The 25,153-nt window shown below is 38.7% G+C and overlaps 1 long non-coding RNA gene and 1 other non-coding gene across 6 annotated transcripts; both read left to right on the forward strand.

The window, feature by feature from the left end:
- Positions 1–1,487: 1,487 nt before the first annotated feature.
- Positions 1,488–25,030, forward strand: LOC131240920 (uncharacterized). Of its 5 annotated transcripts, none has more exons than XR_009168899.1 (4): positions 1,488–1,624; positions 1,884–2,129; positions 3,634–3,713; positions 24,649–25,030. It is a non-coding gene; the product is annotated as an uncharacterized LOC131240920 (long non-coding RNA). The 5 variants fall into 5 exon arrangements; XR_009168901.1 differs by lacking the exon at positions 24,649–25,030 and adding an exon at positions 20,398–20,571; XR_009168897.1 differs by lacking the exon at positions 24,649–25,030 and adding an exon at positions 14,000–14,282.
- LOC131241798 (small nucleolar RNA R71) lies at positions 24,111–24,217 on the forward strand. The gene has a single exon (XR_009169365.1). It is a non-coding gene; the product is annotated as a small nucleolar RNA R71 (small nucleolar RNA).
- Positions 25,031–25,153: the final 123 nt, after the last annotated feature.

Genomic DNA, 25,153 nt, shown 5'->3' on the forward strand with positions numbered 1-25,153 from the left:
GTGGTGTGGTTCAGTTGACCTTTGGATATGATTCATTTTTTTGGCTCATGCACTAAAATGATCTCAAAAACTGAATTAACAGTATGGATATGATAAGTACATTATTTTGGCCATGCAACTTTGATCTCATTTGAACTTTTTTGTACAACTTGGAGATTCGAGGAGCGCCTGCGCTCATCTTCGCGGACAGAAGCAGATTGGCTGCTGCACCACACACCAGCTATATAACTGTTGCAGGTACGTGTCGTGGGAAGACGAGCTCCGGGTTGTACGAACGGTTCAAACGAGATCAAAGTTACATGGGACCCACAGTGATGTATTTATTATATCTACACTGTTTATCTATTTTAAGAGATAATTTTAGAGCATTATCAAAAAAAAGAATTATATCCAAAGATCACCTGGACCACACCGCAAATAGCGGCAGAGAAAATGATATTCATTGCTAAACAATTCATATGCCCACTGTAACGTTTATTTTCCATCCAATCTGTTCACAAGGTTATAAAGAAGGAAATAAAGACGAAAAACAAATTTCATATTGATCTAAAACTTTTAAGTCCCCAAAAAGGATTTTAATGGTAGACGTTTAATCCCCCGCTGCTTTTTGCAGTGTGGTAGATCTGTCCTATTTTTCGTCTCAAGCCTTATAAGACCACACCTCGTCAAGCCTTATAAGACCACCTCGTAGAACAGATGGACGGTTTAGATATAATACATACCTCGTGATCAGACCCACGGAAGTTACTGACGTCCATACCGCAGCTATACAGCTAGCGTCACGTACGTCAGCCAATCCGCTTCAGACGCGGATTAGACACCGACAGGTTGAGTACCGCGACTGCGCAGCGAGACTAGCTACTGAAGTAATGTCACCCAGTCCTGTGGATCCAGTATAATCTACGTATTGCATGCACAATGCTCATTTATTTGGAGATATTATTTTAAGGCAAGGCAGATCTAAAGTATAAAAGAATGGAAATATTGATGCCCACCGTCAAAACCATCCCAAGGCCCACATGATATTGAAATCCAACCGGTTCAAGAGTTAAAAAAGACGTTAAATAAGCGAAAACACAAATATCAGCTTGATCGACAACTTCTATGGCTTTTAGAAGTTTTTAATAGTGGTGTCACTCTCCCCACTGTTTCCTGTGGTGGGGTCCATTGGAACTTTGGATATGACTTATTCTTTGAATCTTACCTTAAAATGATCTCTCAATATGGATGGACGGCGTAGATACAAAAAATACATAACGGTGGGGCTTATAGAACTTAGTGACGTCACTTCAGTATCACTCTCGCAGTCTCGCTACCCAACCTGTCCGTAGCCAATCCGCGGCCTCAGCACGACACATAGATACACCTAGCTACATAGCTGGTGGGTGGTACAAGCCAATCCGCGTCAGGATGCTTAAATGACTAAAATATCCTTAGCGGCCGATATTTCGAGGTCGGTGTCATTTTTTGCGAGTAAGCAGCCTCTCTCTCCCTGAAAACCACTCCTTCCTCTCTCTCTCTCTCTCTCTCAGAACCTCTCCTTCCTTCTCCCTCCCCCTCCCGCTCTCTCTTAAAACCTCTGTCTCTCTCTCGTCGCCATTGGAGGAATGTAGGCGTACCATAGGTGCGTAGAGCATCAGTCTCTGTTGAAATCTTCACACGTTCTCGCCTCTCTCAATTCCTCCTCCTTCTGCTCCTCCTCCTTCTACTCCTCCTCCTCCTCCTCCTCCTCCTCTCTCTCTCTCTCTCTCTCTCTCTCTCTCTCTCTCTCTTCTAGGGTTCTAGAAATTCTCTCCATTTCTCTCGTTCATGTGATTATCTCATCCTCTTTTTTTTTTTTTTTCTCTGATTGCAATCCATTTCATTACTTGTTTTGTTTGCAGACAATGGAACCGATCCTCTACGGTTAGGATCGACCCTCACCACGAAGGGCGTGGGGCATCTTGTTTAGGAGAGGTACCGGCAGAGGGTCATCTGTTAGGTACGACAGTCTACTACATTTTGTCAATGAAATCCCCCTTTGAATCTACAAATGTTTGCTGAATCCACGAACCCGTGTGGGGCCCTGCCCTCTCACTCAAACACACGCCAATTGGATGCACATGTGCGAGAATCGAGACTTCCATCAGGTGGGACACACTGATTAGACCTTCTGTCTCAAAGAGATGGCTAAAATCCCCTTTTAGTTTTTTGTTTGTCTATGTGTAGCCCTTCATTGATTCTGTCTATGGTATGTTTTTAAGAATCGGATGAGTCTGATACGACTTGTATGTGTCGACTCAGTCTCTGTCAGACCCAATCCGGTTCGTTACCACGAGTCAGCCCCCATGAGTCACCCCTGACTTGGGTGAATCAGGCCTATTCAGCCCCGACTCAGATGAGTCGTGACTTCACTCCGGGCTGAACGGGTTGGGTTAATTCACTGAGTCTTTTAACCATGCTCTGTAGCCTACTTGAGTGAAACAACCAGATGTTTAGGCAATGTTATCTAAACAGTGTGGCCCACCTGAGCTGATGAGAATCTCGCATGCCATACACATGTGCCATATTTGCTCGTGCATGAAAACAATGGTTGGTTTAAAAATACTTGTCAACAGTCCACAGTCTAATGTACATTGTGTCCATTTTGTATGGTCCTAATTTTTGGCACAAGGTCAGCTCCATAGTGAGGGCTATGGTTCAAAAGTTACACCATTTGGCATACTGTCCTATTCATGGCCTTTTTTAGATGGTCAATATATCTATAGAAATGGTCCTCAAAATTGTTTATGGATTGAATAGTTGTGAAAACACCCATTTGCTGCATTTTTTTTTTCCGAGAAATGGACCATCCACGAGGTGGACTGAATTGGTTTGTCCAACAGTCGACAGTCTAATGTACATGTGTCTCCATTTTGAGGAGAGTATGGTCCTGCTTTTTGGCACCAAGTCATCTCCATAGAGAGGGCTATGACCCAAAACGTACACCATTTGGCATGCTATCCTATATATGGCCTTTTTTGGATGGTCAATAAATCTAAAGAAATGGTCTTGAAAATTATTTATGGATTGAATGGTTAGAAACACCCATCTGCTGCATTTTTTGAGAAATGGACCATCCATAGGTGGCCTATGAATCAGTCAGTCCAACAGTCAGTCTAATGTACATGTGTGTCCATTTGGAGGAGTGTACAGTCCTATTTTTGGCACCAGGCCATCAAAATAGTGAGGGCCATCGCCCAAAAGTCACACCATTTGGCATACTGTCCTACTCATCACCTTTTTTTCTTTTGAATGTCAATAAATTTAGAGAAATGGTCCTGAAAGTTGTTTATGGATTGAATGGCTAGAAACACCCATTTGATGCTTCTCTTTTTTTTTTTTTCAAGAAACGGACTATCCATAAGGTGGCCTTTGAATTGATTAGTCCAGACTGATTCACTTAATTTTCCCTTATTGGTTATAAGGCCGGCACCATTTATTGAATGGTGCTTGATGTACATAGAATGGATCTGCCTCAAAAGATTTATAGGAATAGGTTAGGATTTTCCTCCATTTTGGTTTTCTTATCTATTTTAGAGCTTTTGATTTTGTATTTTAGTTTTTGTTAATTTTTATTGATCTAATTCAAATCCTGCATGTCCATTTTGGCAGTGGCATTATTGCGACTTTGTTTGGAACTTTGGAGCTACTGGGTGTCTGAGTCATTATGTTGTACAACAGCTTGGCAAGTGGTATTCCCTTTTCTTTTGTAGTTTGGTTTTGTATGGAATTTATTCTCTTTTTCCCTGGTAATTGTCTGAAGGATTTTTAGGTGGTGAGCACTATGTATACACTTCTACTTTCATTGGCTTGTATTGTCAACATGAAAAGAAAAATGCTTTCTTAGAACCTTTATTCTTTGTAATAATAACAAATTTTATTAAAGGAAATAAAAATTCAAGCTAAGAGAATACAAGATAAAGGAATTACAAAAGGGGAATTCAATTCCCAATGACTAATATACCACCACCAACTTCACAAGAACATCCACTTCTTTGTTTGCATCCAAAATAACATGACTTGTTTTGATAACTATGATATCATGAAACCTGATCTCTTCTTAAGAATGCCCCTAGACTATCTCAATATAATGCCCCTCCTAGACCTCACTAGGTCAGATGCTGATAATTAGCTTAGACAACCATGAAAATGCTGAAAATAGTCCCAAGGCGCTTTTCAAACCAAATATGATATGATCTTCTTAGAAAAATAAGAAACTCGATGGAGTAATAGTGAAAGGTAATTCCTTTTGCATTTAACTCCCAACCTTTTCATATTATTAATATTTTTGATGTTCGTCATCATCTAAGCCCTGTATTTTTTATGTTGTGATAGTATTTAATTATTTATATCATTGAAAATTCAAAGCTTTTAATAACTACTATCCCAGCAAGAGGGTGCATAGAGTTTGTTGAAGTGCTTGTTTTTTGGAATCTTCTCATGTGTTAACTTTCGACAGTCGACATCCCAAAAATTACCTACAAGCACTAGGGAAATTAGAGTAATAAGGCTCTCGAGTATTACAATTTATTAGGGAAATTAGACTAAGGCTCTTGAAGTATTATGACTTACTATTAAAAAAAAAAAAAAAAAAAAAACTAGGGAACAAAGGGATTTTCTTGGTTTAATTTGTCAAGAGACTATTCCCAGGGAGACCATTGGTTGTATTTCATCAAATAAAAAAATAAGAAATGGATTGTGAAATCTTACAAGGCTCATGAGATCTTTGCAACAAACAAGTTGTTCTCTTGTGTTGGATGTATATCGCCACAGAGTGATTATTCAGAAAACCGGTTTCACTGATTCAGAATTCACGAAATTATAGATTTTCTTCTACTCCTGGTAATAGAAGTATCAGCTCAGTGAAACACTTATCCGATCACCACAAGAATTAGATGAAGCAAGAGTAGTGGATCTACCATTGAAAGAAGCACCTTCCACCATAAAAGCTTGATTAAACCTTAGGAGTTTTCCATGGATATTCCAAAAGAAGTCCACAATATGATTTACAAGGCCACAATGAGTACACGTATGGTCTCCCCTCAACCACCACGATCACTTTTACCTCCACCTAGGAATCTACCACCTCTACCACCATGGAGAGCACCATGCCCAACATGTCCACTACGAGCTCCACGTGAATTAGAATAACTGGATGAAGAGGCTAACATTGTTTTATCATATGCATTAGCCTTAACATTGTCGAATTTACTTTCCAAGGCTCTTATTGAAGCCTTGCATAAGCCTATGGTACTAAAGGAATTGAGGCTCCTCCCAAAATCTAATCCTTTGCTAGTTGGTATTCTTTTGGCAATCCAAACAAAAGCCCCAGTACTTTCTTATATTCCATTGTTTCTTTATGAGGGTGACATATGAGGTAATAGAATGATAGATGGATAGTTCTTCCCACATTCCAATTAATTTTGTGAATACTCACCAATGGGTTTTTTCACCCTTTCGAAAAGAGAAGATCTCGTCACAATATTCCAGACATCTTTTATCGTGTTTAAGAGCACTAGATTAGAGCTCACTTCATATTCCATACTATTCCACAACCACGATCAAATCAAGGAATCCCCATGCATCCACTATTGTATTTAGGGTCGGATTCCTTCTCTTTAGGATTTGTGAGGAACTGGTTTTTTTCGCGGGCTAAGAGGAATACCTTGACAAACTTAACCCATAGAAGATATTCTTCCCATTAACTTTACATAGGTTATTGACGGATTAAATGATGGTCCTGCATTTCTCCAAGACATGAGGAACTACTAACCACACTTTTTGGGTTCCATAGACATTCCATGATTAACTTACTTCAAAGCCAAAGAAGAACGTTGATCTTAGAGGAAGCACAACTACACGTACTAACTACATGGGCTCCATAGACATTCCATGATTAACTTACTTCAAAGCCAAAGAAGAACATTGATCTTAGAGGAAGCACAACTACACGTACTCTAATCTTCATCAAAACCATTCCTACATTCCACACAACTTTAAGGGTAGTAATCTTCAATTAAAAAAAAAAAAAAAAAAAAACTGCATTTACATAATACAACCAATATAAACGAACAACTTTAAATTTCACCTTGAAAGAATCAGCAAGCCTTCATTATCCGGTAGGGCATCTATGCTCGTTGTGAGCGTTTCCTTATACTTGAAGAGCAATGCAGAAAGCAACATGTTTTCTTCACAAAAAAGAAAAGAAAAGACAAAAAAAAGCAGTGTGCTTTCCCTCAAGATCCGATTAGTCCCCTACATTTCTAGAAGATCCCCGAAGCTAGATATGGCAACTTGGGGTGGAATGGAGAGGATTATAGGGCCTGAACCACTTCTATTCGAGTTTTGCAACCATGTAGATTGTGTAGAGGTGAAAAAGAGAAGAAAGAAATAGAAAAGAAGAGAGATGAAAAGGTTAGGTTAGGGATGCATGCCCCCACCCTCTATTTTTATATTTAAGTATTAAAAAGAAAAAGTGGCAAATTTGCCCCTAACACCTTAAACACAACAACATATTCAAAGACTAAAAAGACTAAGAAATTAGTGGGCCATAAGCCCATAACAAAATCCAAGTGGCCATACGCCCATAGCTATAACCATTAACCAACTTGGGGTGGAATGGAGAGGATTATAGGGCCCGAACCACTTCTATTTGAGTTTTGCGAGCATGTAGATTGTGTAGAGGTGAAGAAGAAAAGAGAAAAGAAGAGAGAGAAGAAAAGATGAGAGACGAAAAGGTTCGGTTAGGGTTGCATGCGCCCACTCTCTATTTTTTATATTTAATTATTAAAAAGCAAAATTGGAAAAATTGCCCCTAACACATTAAACACAACAATATCCAAAGACTAAAAAGACTAAGAAATTAGTAGGCCATAGGCCCATAACCAAAACCAAGTGGCTGTAGGCCTATAGCCATAACCGTTAACGCAAACTATTATTTGAGTTTTGCGACCATGTAGATTGTGTAGAGGTGAAAGAGAAAAGAAGAGAGAAGAAAAGATGAGGGACGAAAAGGTTCGGTTAGGGTTGCATGCCCCCACCCTCTATTTTTTATATTTAATTATTAAAAAGAAAAATTGGAAAAATTGCCCCTAACACATTAAACACAACAACATATCCAAAGACTAAAAAGACTAAGAAATTAGTAGGCCATAGGCCCATAACCAAAACCAAGTGGCCGTAGGCCTATAGGCATAACCGTTAACGCAAACTATTAATATGATTGGTCTGCTTTTAGTTATCAAGTTCATATAACTATACCCATACTCATTGATCCAAATTGTTAATATGGGTGGGTCATCTTTCAGTGATCTAAATCATTCATGTGGTTGGGCCTATTTTCAACAATCCAAACTGTTCTTTTGACAACCTATTTTTTGTGATCTAAACCTTTTCTACAATTGAGCTCATCTAGATGATCAACTGTTCATAATCTAAATTGTTCGAATCACCAAGTTCATTTTAAATTATCTAAACCATTCATGTGACTAGGCCTGTACTTAGTGATCCAAATCCTTAATAAGGTTGGCCTAGTTTTCAGTGCCAAAGCCGTCCATGTGATTGGGCATATTTTCAATGATCCAAACCATTCATTTGTCTTGGGTCATCATTTGTGGTCTAAGGCTTTTGTCTGATCAAGCTCATTTTAAATGATAAAAAACATTCATATGACTAGTACATACTTGATGGTCCAAACGGTTAATATGGTTGGGCCAAGATTCAGTGATCTGAACTATTCTTACAATTTGTACTATTCCAGTGATCAAGTTTATATCATTCCAGCCATTTTATCTGATTTAAACGTTTGTATGACTGAGCTCCTTTTAAATAATCATAAATCATTCATATGATTAGGCAAGTAGTTTGTGATCAACTTGTCAATGTGGTGGGGCCAGTTTTTAGGGATCCAAATCATTCATATGAATTGGTCTATTTTAAGTGATCTATATTGACCATATTACTCAGCTTGTTTGCGTGTAGTCAGTAATCCAAATTGTTAATGTGATTGGGCCAATTTTAAATGACCAAACTGTTCATATGATTGGGCATATTTTGGTTCACTGAGAACTTGCTCAACCTGAAATTAACCTTCTTTTATTGCATTCCCAGACAAGAAGAAATCTTTATTTTTATCCCTAATTGAGTCTGGATCATTTTGTTTCTACACTACATGGAATCTCTACTTTCCATAAGATATATCCTAGTAAAATGTGAGTAATCTTCAGCAATTGAAGATAAAATATTTATACCAGATATTGAAATAACAGGTATAAGACCCCACACATCATAATGGATAAGAGAGAAGCAACAAGATATTGAAACAACTAGAGCTCTTTTGTTCATGTTTGTACCATCCATTTGATGGGTATCATCATATTTTGCAGTTGCACATGGTTCTAAAGAGTCTCAGTCATTAGAGGATCCTAACTATCCCATTCAGGGCCTGTAAAATGGATGGCTATAAAAAAAGAAGGCCAACTTTTGGATGGATATGATTACCTGATTGGTGTTTTTATGCATTCTAGCACATGGAGCATTATTCGACCTAATTGTCAGGTTATATTGCTGATTGGACTTTCCATGTGTCCTTGTCCAACTAGGAGCTCAAGTGATAGGGCAGTTATAGTGGCTTTGGAAGCATTGGATTATTTCTCTTGATTATAGTATTCTGCAATTTTCTTCAAGACCAAGAATGACTTTAGACTTTGAATTTGCTGTTGGCTTATTCTCCGTATGCACATTACCAATCATTTTTACACATTCATCATTTTTCCTATATTCCATTTTTCTTTCCTTTTCGCCACGTAGGCATTTGGCATGATGTTCTTGATAGTATTTTGTTGAAAGTTTATATGGTTATGATTTGAAGAGTTTGTAATCTCTATTAAGATTTGTATTCTCCATTGTAAGTATGATTCTGATTGTTAGATTTCTTTGATTTAGTTACTGCTGATCATTATGTTTCTCTGATTTAGTTCTTTCTTTCTCAATGATTCCATATTAGTTGGGAGTAGTTTTTATTATCATGCCATCATGTTTATTGCAGCACCATTATAAAAACAAAGAAAAAAAGATTAAAATATTATGGTTTTGTCAACATGTTGCAGAGATGACAACAAACCTGCTCTAAGACCAGGTTCTAAGGATACTTGCTGATTATTACCAAAATTTCTTTAATTTTGGGTTTCATTTTGTTTTGTTTTGTTTTTTTCATTTGTTTGTTTGGTTTTTTTTTTTTCCTGGATTTCTTTGTGACATGCTTGCTTTTCTCGATATTGTAGAAAATTATTCGTACTTCAAATGATGACCAAATATTTGCTTGTAGTGCGTCCACTTTCTTTTTTGCAATTTTTTTTTTTCTGTCATTGAGTTATGAAAGTTGAATTAAAAGAGTAGGGAAAAAAGGAAATTGTTTTGCTATATAAGATTAAAAAAAATGCAAGAAAAGGGCTTTGAAGAGCTTTGAAGCTTGGTGTTTTTACTTGCCAAACTTGATGGTTTTTTGGAGTTTGGTACTCCTTCTGTGGGAATTAGTTTCACAGACCTAACTAGGTGCTACTGACACTTAAGACTTGTACTCCCACTCCCACTTCTGCTTCCTAACTGTTTATACATGCTAACATTTATTTTTTTTGAAAGATAACAAAAAATGTATTTTCAACCCACAAAACAAGGAAAGAATACAATGGAAAGGGCGCAACCCCGCACAGCCAAGGACATTGGAAAGACGAGCCTAAACAAAAGTGGCCCGACCGGAAACCATCCCTTTAACCCAACTTATGACATCCTCAACTCCCATCTTCTCATTCCAAAAAGAACGACCATTCTTAATTAGGGTTGTACACGAACTGAGTTAGCTCGGTTAGCTCGCTCGACTCGGCCCGAAAAAGCTCGATTTAACTCGGTTTGATACTGAGTTCGAGCCAAGTCGAGTTGATTTTTTGAGCTTGAAAAAATTTCGAACCGAGTTCGAGCTTGCCCGAGCTTGACTCGACTCGACTCAGGTTGAACCCAACTCGAATTGAACTCGGATCGAAGCAGTTCGGTAACTCGGTTACTTTGATATTGATGTTGCTCACCAAGTGTTTGATGAAATGACTCAACAAAGTGTCGGTTGATGGCAAGGTATGTATATGAAACAAATACCCCTTTTTCTTGATTTTGATGTTGCCTACAAGGTGTTTGATGAAATACCTGTAAACAGTTGCTGTTATTTTACATACAGTTAGTGTTCGAAGTATCGGTATCGCTACAAGTTTCACTAGCTAGAGATACGGAAACAATATCGATATCGCCGATAATATCACTGATAATCGGAAATGAGGGGAAACAAGAGGAAAATGGTGGAATTTTCAGCGAAACTTCAGGAGATGTTAAAATGTACATATTTGCATATTTAATTTTTTTTTTAAAAAAAGTTGCAAAAAGAATACACACATAACAAGTTTCCATTTAATGGGGCCTTAAAAGCACGTGTTGTAGTAAGAAATCAGTTCAATCATCCCATCTAGCCTATTCAACTATCCAACCTTCCATCCAAACATCCATCGATATTGCAAAATATCAACAACACATGATATTTCACTAAGAAATCATCAACAATTGGAAAAGAAACAAAAGATTGTGGTCTCAATATCCCGCATGTTGCGATATTGATAATATCGAGATATTATTAATATTATCAATGGTAAATTGAACAAGACATACAACCATGTGCCCATGAAAAAAAAATTGAAATAATTTTTTTAAGAAATAAATTTATAATGATATTAATACATTGGCGATATTATTGAAATATTGTCAATACACTTATGATACAAGCATTACCTAGAATTTATATAGTTGAAAATATTGGTGATACGTTGCCGATATTGATGCATTGGCAATACAAGCGACACCTAGAACTTACATAGTTGAAAATATTGATGATTACATTAGCAATATTGATACGTTGGTGATACTTGGCGATACATTGCTAATACCTGAAATTTCTGATACTATAAGCAACACCTAGAGTTTACATAGTTGAAATTATTGACGATTACATTAGCGATATTGATACGTTGGCAATATTTAGCGATACATTGCTAATACCTGAAATTTTTGATACTACTAGTGTTATCGGTATCGCTACCAGTGTTATCGGCATCGCTGAGCTGGAGATAAAGATAATATCAGAGATATTTTGATAATATCGGAGATAATTCGAACACTGCATACAGTAAGAAATTGAAAGTGCACTCTGTGTTTGTGAAAATGCTGCATAGGCTTGATCTTGGCTCAAACTCGGCCTCGAACTGGCCCGAGCTGCTGACCAAACTGAGCCGATTTCGAGTTGGGGTCAACCGGTGGCCGAGCCGAGTTGAGTTGTGCCAAGCTTGACTCATGTACACCTCTATTCTTAACCCCCCAAATAGCCCAACAAAACCCCATCAAAATCAGCCGCCACTTAGATTTCTCCAATTTGCCCACTCCCCCACCATGCCAATCCCACATGAAATCTTCTACCGACCTTGGCATAACCCAATCCACATGAAGCAACCGAATAAAATGAACCCACACTTTATACGCATAGGAGCAATGCAAAAACAAATGATTTATAGATTCCACATTCTCTTCACACATTAAACACGTATTCGGCAATATTAGCACTCTCCTTTGAAGGTTATGCACCCCACCAACTAAACAAACATTGCTACTTGTGGAGGGACTCCATAAAACTAGCAATGAAAAGGATGAGAGGCCATCGAAGAGGGTTTATCCATCTGATAGAGCTTAACCAGGGAATGCATCGAGGATTTACCAGAAGGATACCCCAACCAAACTAGCGAATCTGAGTCTGAGATGCAGGGATGGAACTTTGACAGAAAGGCCAATAACTAAAGAAAATTCTTTAAACTCCACCACGTCCGACAAGTTCCTCCTACAAGGGGGATCCCAAACCACTACCCCCAAGCATTGAAAAACAATTCACAACTAAAACAAGTTTGGAGCTGGTATTTCCATTCTAGGAAATACATCTTGAAGAACTCTATCTTCACACCATCTATCAACCCAAAAAATGAATGCGACGACCTTCACCCAAAGAAAAAGCGATCTTTTGAAACACAAGCTGCTCCGTTGAAGCTATCGCTTTCGAAACATGAGAAGCCCTATATAGCGAAGATCTCTTCACCAACCATCCAACTCTTTGAACCCCATATTTAGAAGCAATACTTTCCCTCCATAGTCTTCCCTCAGTCGCGAACTGCCATACCCATTTTCCAAGAAGAGCCAAATTCATATCTTCCGAACCTCTAATCCCAACCCCTCCTCTAATCGTCTTACATACTTTGGACCATTTGAGGAGATGAAACTTCCTAACATCCGAAGCCCCATTCCATAGAAAATCTCTCCTCATCCTTTCTAAACTCTCCAAAACCTCCTTTGGACATTTGAACAAGGACAAAAAATAAACCAACATATAGGAAAAAGCAATTTTGATTAATGTGAGGCGTCCCCCATAGAAATATATCAGCATTGCCAAGAAGCCAATTTCCTTTCAATCCTTTCTAAACCCTGATCCCGTAGGCGCTTAGCCGGCTTGCCGCTACACAACGAAAGCCCTAAATATGACGATGGAAAAGACCCGATTTTGCGGCAAAAAATACCCGCCAAGCATCTCAGGTCGTCATTGCACACATTTATCCCCAACAATTCAGATTTACTGACATTACTCTTCAATCCCGACACAGCTTCAAAGAAAACAATTAATTTTCAGAGATTATCTACCAAGCGAAGATATGCACACAGAAAAGAAGCGTATCATTGGTGCACTGAAGATGACTAATCCAAGAACCATTTGACGAAGTCTTGAACCCATTGAAAAGCCCATTTTCCTCTCCCTTTCGAAGCATCCCGCTAAAAGCTTTCCCAATCACCACAAACAGATAAGGAGAAAGAGGATCCCCTTGGCTAAGGCCTCTCAAAGCCTTGAAAAAACTTTTTGGCGAGCCGTTGACCATCACAATAAAAGAAGCAGATTGAACACAAGACTTCATCCAACTTCTCCACTTGGGGCCACACAATCTGCCATGCATATAATCTAGTAAACCCCAGTCTACATGATCATATGCCTTTTCCACATCCAACTTATACACCAGACTACCTATCTTCTCCTTGTATCTTGAATCAATACATTCATGGCCTAAGAGCCCACTGTCCAAAATCTGTCTACCTACTACAAAAGCAGCCTGAGAGTCAGAAACCACCTTAGCAAGAACATTTTTGAAACGAAGAGTAAGAACTTTTGCTAAAAGTTTGTAAGGGACACTTATGAGGCTGATCGGTCTAAAATCTCTTAGTTGACTTGCCCCTTCAACTTTAGGAATCATAACGATGAACGAAGCCCCAAGCTCAGTAGATAAGAGACCACGTCGACAGAACTCTGCACAAAACTCCATAACATCGCCTCTAATAATATGTCAAAACTACTGGTAAAATAACATAGCAAAACCGTTGGGACCAGGCGCTTTATCCCTGCACAGAACTCAAAGCCACACGAACCTCTTCCTCCAAAAAAGGCGTTTCTAAAGAAGAAACGTCAACTGCAGGAAACTGAGTGAAATCAATACCTTGTAATTTCAGCCACGTCCAATTCTCCTTAGAAAGAAGACCAGAAAAAATTCGAACAATCACTTCACAAATCTGATCCTTCTTTGAAAGTCTATACCCGTCCACCACAAGAGAAGAAATTACCGATGCTTCTCTGATGTTGCGCTTTGTGCAACTATACGAGAGATACATCATGTACTTCTTACAAGTTTGTTGAAACCTTAAATAATAGTTTTGTGCATGTAAATAAAAAAAACACTGTTCATTTTTGGTTTTCTTTTAGAATTTACTTTTGTAAATTCAGTTAATGAATCTTCTAAACAAATTGACTAAATTGTACTTGTTTTTGGTGAAGTGAGTAACCTTGTTTGCATGAATTTTACAGAGACATCTGGCGGAAGATTGCTAGATTAGCCTTGTATTATTGTATCTAGCAGTAACACTTATTTGCTCCCCAACTTGAGATTGTATCTAGTCATTGATATTTAGCAAATATCCTAAGAATGCTAAACAAGCCTTTTCAAAGTGTATCTAGTCATTGATGTCAGAAATGTAGTAATAAGTCACGTAAGGAACTGTGAGAAAGAAAAAGTTTATCGTTATGTCACTAAACCAAAACGGAATCCACAATTGCAATAGGCTGAAATTTCAATCTCCTCATTTGCATAGAGGTATTTTATTGATGAAGAAGAGGATTTGGAGATAAAGTGTTTGGTTGTTCTTCATTCACACCTTAACAAAAGAGAGAAATGCATAATCACAACAGTATCCTGAAGTCTAAGAAAGTACAGGTAATAAAATGAGGGGGTGCTCCTGGTGGTACTGGTACCACCGCAAGCTATGGTTGTACTGGGCAGAAGTGGGGTCCAAGTGATGTCCATCGGATGCTTTGCCTTTAAATACAGGACCCAAAAATAAGCCCAAATGAAAGCTCTGGTGGGCCACAGAACAGGAAACAAGTTGAGAGAAAACCCACAAAATCAGGTTGTTCTGCAACTCAGTTGGACCCCTACACTGTATGTGTACGGTGGTACCATACTACTGGAGCACACCTCTTAAAATGATGGGTAAACTATGAACACTGTGATTTCAAGATCAGAAACATAATCAATTTAGCTTGGAGGGATTATGATTTTGTAGTGCGAAGATGATTTATCTTGCAATCATTTGGTCTCTTTGCTTGTGAGACAATACTGCTGTAACCCAATGAAGAAATCAGATCAAGAATAAATGACAAAGGAAGGAAATTGGATGACAGAATATTTTCTTGCTACTAATTAAAGGGTTTTGGATTTTCCCATCAATGAGATTTTTGGGTCATATCATTGCTTTGGATTACTAAACCACAGGCCCCACTTGTTCAAACTGAAAACCTGAGAACTTTCGAAATTCTTAGGTGGAACCATGTACATATTTTGTTTGTGTGCATGCATGCATGCATGATGGAGACTAAGGGTCCATGCATAGGATCTACAATGGAGCTTCCTGATTCAAGTTCGTTCTCAAGTCAATTGCCTTAGTCTCTATTGACATGAGGCTCAAATTCTGCTGCCTCTGTTTGTTTATCAGTATGTAGATGATCTTTTGGTCTTTAATAGAAATTTAGAAGTTACCAAGACTTCTTCTTTCTTTCTTTCTTTCTTTCTTTCTTTTTTTTTTTTTTTTAAAAAAAAAAAAAAAAAAATTAATGTTTTCAATTTGACATGAAAGACCATGGAAATGTCGATATTATTCTAGGAATTAAAATCACTCAAAGTGAAACTAGTATAACATTGTTTAAATTTGACATGAAAGACCATGGAAATGTTGATATTACACATTTCATTCCAGCAAGAAATCAAATTCGTCAAACAGCTGGGTTATTAGCTCTACGATTGTTTAAATAGGTGTACCATTTTATATATCTCTTTATATTGTTAGAATCCATACCATTATTTCTAACAATTACTCTGTTACCCTTCTAGTCTTCAAATGTTTATCTGCCTGTGGGGCTATAAATACTGATAGGATATTGCTGCAATATCCGTATCAAATCATCCCCTTTAGAAGATACATTTGAATCCGATTTTCCTGAGCCAGATACGTCAAGTAAATCACCTAATTTTCCAACCGTAGGTGAACCATGACCTAGTGTATGTGGTTCCATTTTATTCAAGTGGGACACGGAATTTCATGATCCTCGGTGTAGTGATCTACACTGTTGATATGGTGGGCCTTACTGTAGTAGATGTAAATGTGAAACACATGTATGACATCTGAATTTTCCTAATATTCTAAATAATTATTAGATATTTTGCCTAACAAATTAATAGACAATAGGTATAGATAATGCATGTATTTTTGTATGCATCCACATATTGGACAGTGATGAGCCAATACCTTTAGCCACGTTTTACATTCCTGAACCCAGGTCAGCTCTTGCCGAGTCGGTCAAGCCCAACCAAGTTACAATCAAAAGGGCTGGGTCGCCTGTGTTTGGCGTGCAAATGCATAGAGGATCTAGTGATCAGATGCATCGGATTTTTTCTATGAAAAACCTTGGGTCGTTTGGCACCATTAATTTGGGGGGATTTTAAATCGCCTGGGTTGTTTGGCACCGTAAAGTAACCGGGGGTTTCAAGTCCCCTCCGCCAGGGGTTTGAAATCCAAGGTCAGACCTTGGATTACATCTAAAATCATTTCTACATGTGCATGAGTAACATGTGTATCACTAGACTATTAATCTAATGGACACATGGCCCACTAATGATATCCTAAAATAATTGGATTATCAATTGCATCACTATAATTACTTTAATACGATGATCAGCACCATTCAAACATTGTCCATGTAAATCAACGGTTAAAAATCATTAGTTAGTCACTCAGACGTGATCTTGTGCTTGTGGCCCATTCGAGAGTTGGAATTTCATCATTTTTTGGCAAAGTATATATTTCAGGGGGCTTATTTTAACCACTGTGTCAAAAATTACATAAGTTCACTAATTAGAAATATTAAAGTTGATTTAGTAATTAAATTCAATCCCTGCAAATATACTAGGAATAGGTAAGTTTGGATTAAAGTTGATTCTCAATCTGGATTTCAAAGCGAGGGGGTTCCGAATCCAGGGTTTTCATATCCACGCTCCCAAACAGGCCATGGACCCATGGTTCGACGATCCAAACGGTTGGTATAATGTCTTTCACCGTGGATGGCTCATTTTCCAAAGATCTCTCAGATTGAAAGATCCTAGCCATGTTTATATGAGTTTCTTTCTGATCTTTACAATTTTTGGTGCATGGGCCATCCATGGTTATCCTCATCATATCAACCGTTTGAATGAATGCATCCTATCCACATGCACCTCTAAAGCAGCCATATGTGCCAAACTGGCTTACGTGTGCAACATCTAAACGGTGGGACTCACCTCTTAAGATGATCTGGCTCAAAATCGGTAATCAACAGTCTGGATCACTAAACCATGGGCCCCCCACTTGTACGATCTGGAAATCCTGATGATTCTATGCATTCCTTCTGGTAGAGGGATAAGATCTTTCCTTTTCAGAGACAGATATATAACCACAACCGCACATTTTATTATAATACATGCCCCACCACTTACGCTATTGCGTAAGCAAGGAAACAAAGCATGAATACACACAAAACTACCGTATACTAGCGACGGGTTTCATGAGACATCAGCAACCTATGTGGCCACTGCCTATCAAACCACTGAGATCAATGGTTAGATGGTCCACCACATTTATTAGAGCATCAATCCAGCCAATTTCAACAATTCGGATAGGGGACGTTGCATGAGCGGGCCACCCTTCTAGCATTGCCAGGGTTGAGATATTTCTGGAGGTTGGGGTCCTTGACGTACTTGCAAAGACATGGTTGCTGTTCCTTCAGCTTCTTGCAGCATGTAGCCGTTGGTTGCGCTGGCGTCAGCAAGGCGGTTGCACACGAGCTTAGTTCGGATGCGTTGCAAGTTACAGACATGGTGATGGGAACATGGCCCACCATAAGAAACACCATGATCACACACACTAGGAAGTAGGAGAGCTTCATCTTGAATTGAAGAGAGGGAGATGAATGAGAAGATTGAATGCATTTGAGAGGCATAGAAGCTGAATTTATAGATATGGAGTGCACATGAAATTACTTGGCATTTGGTATGACCGATGAGTCATGGGCGGCTCATGTTTTCTTTGAGCCACACAGTTATGGGTGGGGCCCAGTGGAAAACTGGCCGTAGTCGGGGTTGGAAAGTATTTACTATTCTTATTTTATACAATACGTGTCAATAAAGCATCTGAGCCGTGAAAATAGTGACTCCCGAAAACTTGTTGTAGGCAGTGTGAAATCCTCTCCGTCCATATGATGAACCTTCTTATTTTTACTTTCAATGTCAAAGTTGAGCCTGATACAATACTCAGGTGGGCCACACCACTGTGAAACATGAAAAATTATGCCTAAAACTTCTTGAGTTCATGTGGTGTGGCCAGCCTGAGTATTAGATCAGGCTTAATTTTGGAGTGAATGTTCATCCTAGTGAGGCTCATCTGATGAACGGATTGGATGGAATGTAAATACCATGATTCAACCCAGACTAAAATAAAGGTGCGAAAGTTGAGTGGATGCCACACGCACAATGCAGTGTACCCACATGGCTTGATTGTTGTCGGCAACAGAAATTGGATTGCGTAGTCAGTTACTTAGTACGCTTTTATGGTACTGAGTAAACTCTGTTGGGCCCACTGTGAATGTGTGTGGTTCATCCACGCCGTCCATCCGTTTTCCTAGCTCATTTTAGGGTTGAGCTTAAAATTGAAGCATATCCAAAGCTCAAGTGGACCTCTCCGCAGGAAACAGTGGGAATAATGATTTCCACCATTGAAACCTTGCTATTGCCCACAGTGATGTTTATTTGTCATCCAACCTGTTAATAAGATTACAAAGAAATGGATGAAGTTGATAAAAAAATTTCTGTGGCACCCAATATTTTTTCAACGGTAAGAGTTCAATTACAACTGTTTCACGTGGTGTGGTCCATTTGAGCTCTATATATGATTTTTTATTTCTCCTAAGCCCTAAAATTATCTGGTAAAATGGATGAACGGAGTGGATTAAACAAATAAATCACGGTGGACCCCACAGAGTTTACACAGTACGCAATCCGCTTCCTCAAGTAGTCTAGTGACATGGGGTTTCTGTAACTCTGTTGATCACCTTCTTCGGAATAGGCCGAGCAATCTGGCTGACATATGATGGCCCCATCTCATCTTAACCGTTCGATTGCGATCAATGGAAATTAGGCACTTCTATATTTATATTATATAACCGCAAGTGATGTTTGGACATTTTTGCTCTATGGACCCCACCATTCATCGGTTTAGGGTTTCTTCCTTCCTCTCTGCGTGCGTCCCACGGAAGCGGATTGGCTGGTGTACATCTCATCAGCTATATAGCTGCGGTATTCACGTCAGCAAGTCATGTGGGTCTGATCGTGAGGTATTTATTATATCCAAACCGTCCATCAATTTGGCGAGCTTGTATTAAGGCTTGAGACGAAAAATAAGACATATATAACTATCAATTGGACCACACTGTAAAAAGCAGTGGGGGATTGAACCTCTACCATTGAAACCCTTCTTGGGGTCACTGAAGTTTTGGATCAATATAAATTTTTTTTTTACCCTTCATTCAGGTCTTTGTGACCTTATGAACAGATTGGATGGAAAATAAACGTTATGGTGGGCCCTACGAATTGTTTAACGGTGAAAATCATTATCTCTGCGGCTATTTGTGGTGTGGTCCAGATTATCTTTGGATATGATTCATTTTTTTTGCATAATGCTCTAAAATTATCTCTAAAAATAGATGAACGGTGGAGATATAATAAATACATCACTGTGGGGCCATGTAACTTTGATCTCCTTTGAACCGTTCGTACAACTCGGAGCTGGAGGAGCGTCAGTGCTCGTCTTCGCACGACACGTACCAATCCGCTTCCGCGTCCCACGGCCACTTTCCCAGTGACGTGTATTGCAGGGTGATGTGTTGACGTGAAAAAGTTCTGTAGACCCAACTATGATGTATACGTGATACCCACAATGTCCATCCATTGTAAAACTCCTACCGTTGAAAACTCTATGGGGGCACAGAAGTTTTGGATCAAGCTGATATTTGTGGTTTCCCTTCATTCATGTTTGTGTGACATAATGAATAGGTTGGATGGAAAATAAACATCATGGTGGCCCTAGAAAGGTTTCAACGGTGGATATCATTGTCCCACTGCTTTCTGTGGTGTGGTTCACTTGAGCTTTGGATTTGCCTCATTTTTCGGTTCATGCCCTAAAATGATCACGCAAAATGGATGAAGGGTTTGGATATAACACATACATCACGAAGTGTCCCACAAAACTTTGCCACGTCAACCTACCGCCTTTCCCAATGGATTGGTACGACATATACATCACTTATCATATACTTTCAGATTGACCCGTATTTTGAAGCATCTGTAGCACATAAGAGGTGTTGGGAGCCGATTAGGTGCTACGGGGATAACACATCAGTAGGTGTTAACCTTACCCTGTGGGGCCCACATTGATGAATTTGTTGTATATCCATGCCGTCCATTCATTTTTCCAGCTCAGTTTAGAAATTTACCCCATAACTTAAGAAAATCCAAATTTATGGTGGACCACACCATTAAAGAAAGTAGTGAATGACTATTAAAGACTTTTTGTAAGCCACAAAAGTTTTGGATCCAGCTGATCTTTGTATTTTCCCTTATACAGGTACGGTTGAACTTATCAATGGGTTGGATGGCAAATAATATCTGCTTACGGTGGGCCCTGAGAAGTTTTTATTGGCAAGCATTCAATGATCAGTGCTTCCTGTGGTGTGGTTCAATTGAGATATGATCTGCTTAATTTTTGGGGCCATGTCATAAAATGGGCTAAAAAAATAGATGGACATGATGGATATATAACACATCAAATAGTGGGGCCCATGGAAAGGGTTGTTACCCCTTGTCGATAGGCTGGTTTTCTGGTCTATGAGGGGTGGATTTTTTCTGCGGTACATGACTGAGATTGGATTTAGATTTCTCTTTGTCAGAACTACCCGCCTTCTATGACTGTGTTGCCGCATATCTGGTAATTCGATGGGCCAAATGATAAAATGGTCCAAACCTTAGTAACTAATATACACCACTCAAAAACATCTAAAATCACGCCTAGTCCATCTGGTGATTGGATTGGCAAGATATTTTGAGTGGTGTGGCATTTATGAGAAATTCTCTCTTATTTGAGGTTAGGATTTCAAATCTCGCGTGTTTTTTGGCTTCTTGTCACTTCCTTTCACAAATAAAAAGAAGAAAATTACAAAAATAAATAATAAAAATAAATAAATACTCTTTTGTTTGTTAGCAGGTCTCAAGTCCTATTAGTTGGATCACAAGTTACGGTCCACTCACCTTATAACTTCATGTCTATTAAGTTCATGCGAAATCCGACCCATCCAATAGCTTGGATCCACCATGATGCTTAACTCATAAAAAATCATCTCTATCCACTAATCAATTTGGCCACACTATAGAAAACAGTATATACACATTGATAAATATAAAATACAAGTGTGGCCTATTCAATGAGTGGATATTAATGATTTTTTTTCCTAAGTGATCCTTGTGATTTGGGTAAGCTATTGGATGGGTTAGATTTCACATGAACCTAACAAGTGGAAAGTTATCAGATGGGTGGACCATAACTTTTGGTACAACCAGTTGGACTTGAGACCTCTTATGTGGCACAACCTCGACCAACCAATCAAGGCTTCCTTATTTCCTTGTTATTTCCCTTCATTGGTATTGTAAATTAAGATTAGGCGACTGAAGGTGATAGATCTTACAAAGACAAATCCAACGTCTGTCGTGTAGTGAGGAAGTCAGACGAAAATTCCACACCACCAAGGAAGGTGCCGCTGCCCCGGTCATGGAGTGAGAGGAAGGTGGGAAACCGAGAGAAAGTTCGGCGGATTTTTTATTTTTATTTTTGAGGTTTTTTGCGAATAAAATAAAATTATTTAAAGACTTTTGTAGGTGAAATCTAAGCCGTTTAAAAACTTTTGCAACTGAATTGTAACTTGTTTATAAGGTTATCAGCACTGGGATTAATCAAAGTCACAAGTTCCAGCTTGATCCAAAACATTGGTTGCTCCCTAAAAATTGTGTTCAGTATTTAATTTCATTGTTTCTTAAGGTATGGGCCTACTTAAGTTTTGGATCTACCTCTATTTCGAGCTTGTCTGCCAATATGGACCATTGATGCTGTTCAACAGAGTAGATGTCACAAGATCATTATGATGGGCCATAACTTCCACGAACTCTTGGTGAAATCTCAAGCATATGTTGTGCATATGTTTGGCTAGTGACCTGATCTTGAAGGGTTAGGGCTTGGGCCATTAAATTTGGGTCGAGGATTAAACTTAGGCTTGAAATTTAGGCCTGTTGTTCAGCTTAGCCCAGCTAATGCCAATGATTAATAGCCTAGACCAACCCATTACCTTGGTGTATGTCAAACAGTACATAGGCACTATATACCATTATAGAGTATGGTAGATAATGACACATGGACATTATAAATAATTTAAATTATGGACCCTAGTTTAAATAATGAATAATATATTGATGAACTCATTTAAGTCCATGCATATAATGAATAATTGGGTTAGCTATGTACTTGAGTGATGAATGATTTTATTTAGCATAGTTGTACCACTGAAAAAACCCGACGGCATACATGTAGCTTAACTCATAGGGCATGCCAAATGGAGAAAGGGCTAGGGGAGGAGCCTCTTTAGGCCATAGGAGTTGGGCTCAAGTGGTCTATAGTGAGGTCGTTTAACTTTAGGGTTGGGCCAAGGATGACCCTAGCCTGGCTACCCTTGGCCCAACCCTACTTCCAATTTTTTGGGGTCATTTCGCACCATGGATGGGGGAATTTCAAATCTCTCGGTATGTTTGGTATGTTTGGTATGTTTGGCACTATCAATAACTTGGGGTTTTAACCATAGGGAATTTCAAACTCCTCATTAAGAGGGTTTGAAATTGAAGGTAAAAGGTAGGATTATATATAAAATCCTTTTAAGAGTCACATGTGTAACATGTGTGTTATTAGGCTACTAATCTATTGGGCACATGGCCCGCCTATGATATTCCAAAACAATCATATTATCATATGCATCACTAAAATTATTTTAATAAGATGATCCGTGCCATGTAAATCAAAGTTTAAAAATCATTAGTTAGTCAATCAGATGTGATCTTATGCTTGTGGCCCATTCGAGACTTGAAATTTCATCGTATTTAGCCAAATTATATATTTCAATGAGCGTATTACAACTATTGTGTTAAGCATTACATACGTGCACTAATTAAGAATATTGAAGTTGATTTAGTAATTAAATTCAAGCTCCTATAAATATATTATGCATAACTACTTTTGAATTACATGGGATTCTGAATCCAGAGTGCCAAACACAACCGGAAGATTCCTAATCTAGGGTATTTCAAATCAAAGGGATTTCTAATTCAGAGTATTTCAAATGCACAGTGCCGAACGAGGCTTAAAGTTTCCCGGCCTAACTGGAGGTGGGGGCATAGATTTCGTCCACCTGTCTGAGCATTGGGCTCATTGTGGTGTATCGAGTATCTAATCGATCCAGTCAAGTTGCCCCACCATCAAATGGACTCCCAAACAATCAGGCCTATCAAATCATCAGCTGCACCACATCCTACAAAACAATGGAAGCCACTCAAAAGCCTTCAAATTCAGATGGTTTCCCATTTTCCACCTGGTGATTGGACGGGCCTGATTTTTGGCGTTTTCCATATTGAAGGTGGGGCGACCCTTATAGACAGTTTGGATGCCATAAAAACACCACGGTGAACCCCACAAATAGGTAATTGTACACACGGCTCCTCGCTCTATCCGCTAATTACCAATATAACACATATATACAAACACAAACACTAGAATTGTACGTGTTTGAGATGGGAGCGTTGAACGGCTTTTGATAATTTTTCATGACATTGCATTACTCATATAACTTCTGAAACACAGGAATTGTAGAACACTCTCATGTTAAGTGTATGCTACTAGTGCAAATACCACAAACAATTTCAACGATCTCGTCAGGTTTGATTGTTTTTACTATTTTCGGTTCCATGGATTCGACCTTTCTCGTAAGGTTAGCCACCCTAGAAATCACGTCATCCTTCTCCCTTAAGACATACATTCCTCCTTTCTCCTTGGATTGAGCTGATTTGGGATTCGTGGGCTTAGATGAAATATCCCATGATTGTGCATTTTCAGCAAGTATATCAAAATAATCACAAACATCATTGGGATCTTTGTTCATAAACTCCCCATTGCACATCATCTTTATAAATTGGCGCATGTGCGAAGTCAGTTCATTATAGAAAAAGCTTATGACCCGCCAAATTTCATAGCTATATTGTGGGCAAGAATTTAAAAGATCCTTGAATCTTTTCCAGTATTGAAAGAAGGTTTCTTCCTCTTTCTATAAAAAATTCATAATCGCTCCTCTCAGGGTGTTGGTTTTATGAACCGGGATGAACTTTTTAAGAAACTCTCGGATCATCTCAACTCATGTCTTAATTGATCTCGGTTTTAAGGAGTGAAGCCATGACTTGACTTTTTCTTTCAAAGAGAAATGGAACAACTTTAATCTTAAAGTGTCATCAGACATGTTAGGGAAGTGTAGAATCGCTACAATCTCATTGACCAAATTAGCCATTTCTTTGTGTTAGGATGCCATCACCATCAAAGCCTCGTCCCACCTGTCCATCTGCCACATGGACTTGCTGCATTAATATAGTCTTCAGACTAACTTCTCGCTAATTAGCACTCTCTCTCTCTCTCTCTATTATTATTATTATTATTATTATTTATTTTAAGAATCAAGATCCTTACATGCTTTTGATGGGCACATGCACCGCATTGACCCATCATGGCATGTATCAGGTCTGGGCCATCAACAATCAGATGTGGACCGGAATGCTGAAAGCCGCTGCTGTCATACATTTCAGTGGCCCTGCAAAGCCATGGCTCGAGATTGGGTCCCCAAAGCTGCGCAGCTTGTGGAGCACATATGTTAATTTCTCTAGTGAATATGTACAGAGTTGTAGACTTAAGGAGTGAATAGATGACCAAAAAGAAAAAGAAAAGAAAAGAAAAGCTGTTTGTTGTAAGTTTTGTAAGCAGGGATATACAGATGAGCAGAGGGAAGAAGGCTTGGGATTCAGTCTCTGGTCAATGTAGCACTGATACTCCTCAAAAAAAATATCCTTTTACTTCTATAATGTATATTATTAATTTCCCAATGTAGACTTGCTAACTAGTACCATATTGTTCGAGTTTTCAGTTTGTCCATTCACGCCCTATCATTTTTTCATTAAACCGTCCATATTACGGGACCGAAACGGGATGGCCCGTTGATCTTGTGCCACCACACAGATGCACCATGGCC

This window comes from Magnolia sinica, chromosome 3 (assembly GCF_029962835.1).
Source record: "Magnolia sinica isolate HGM2019 chromosome 3, MsV1, whole genome shotgun sequence".
Classification (NCBI taxonomy): domain Eukaryota; kingdom Viridiplantae; phylum Streptophyta; class Magnoliopsida; order Magnoliales; family Magnoliaceae; genus Magnolia; species Magnolia sinica.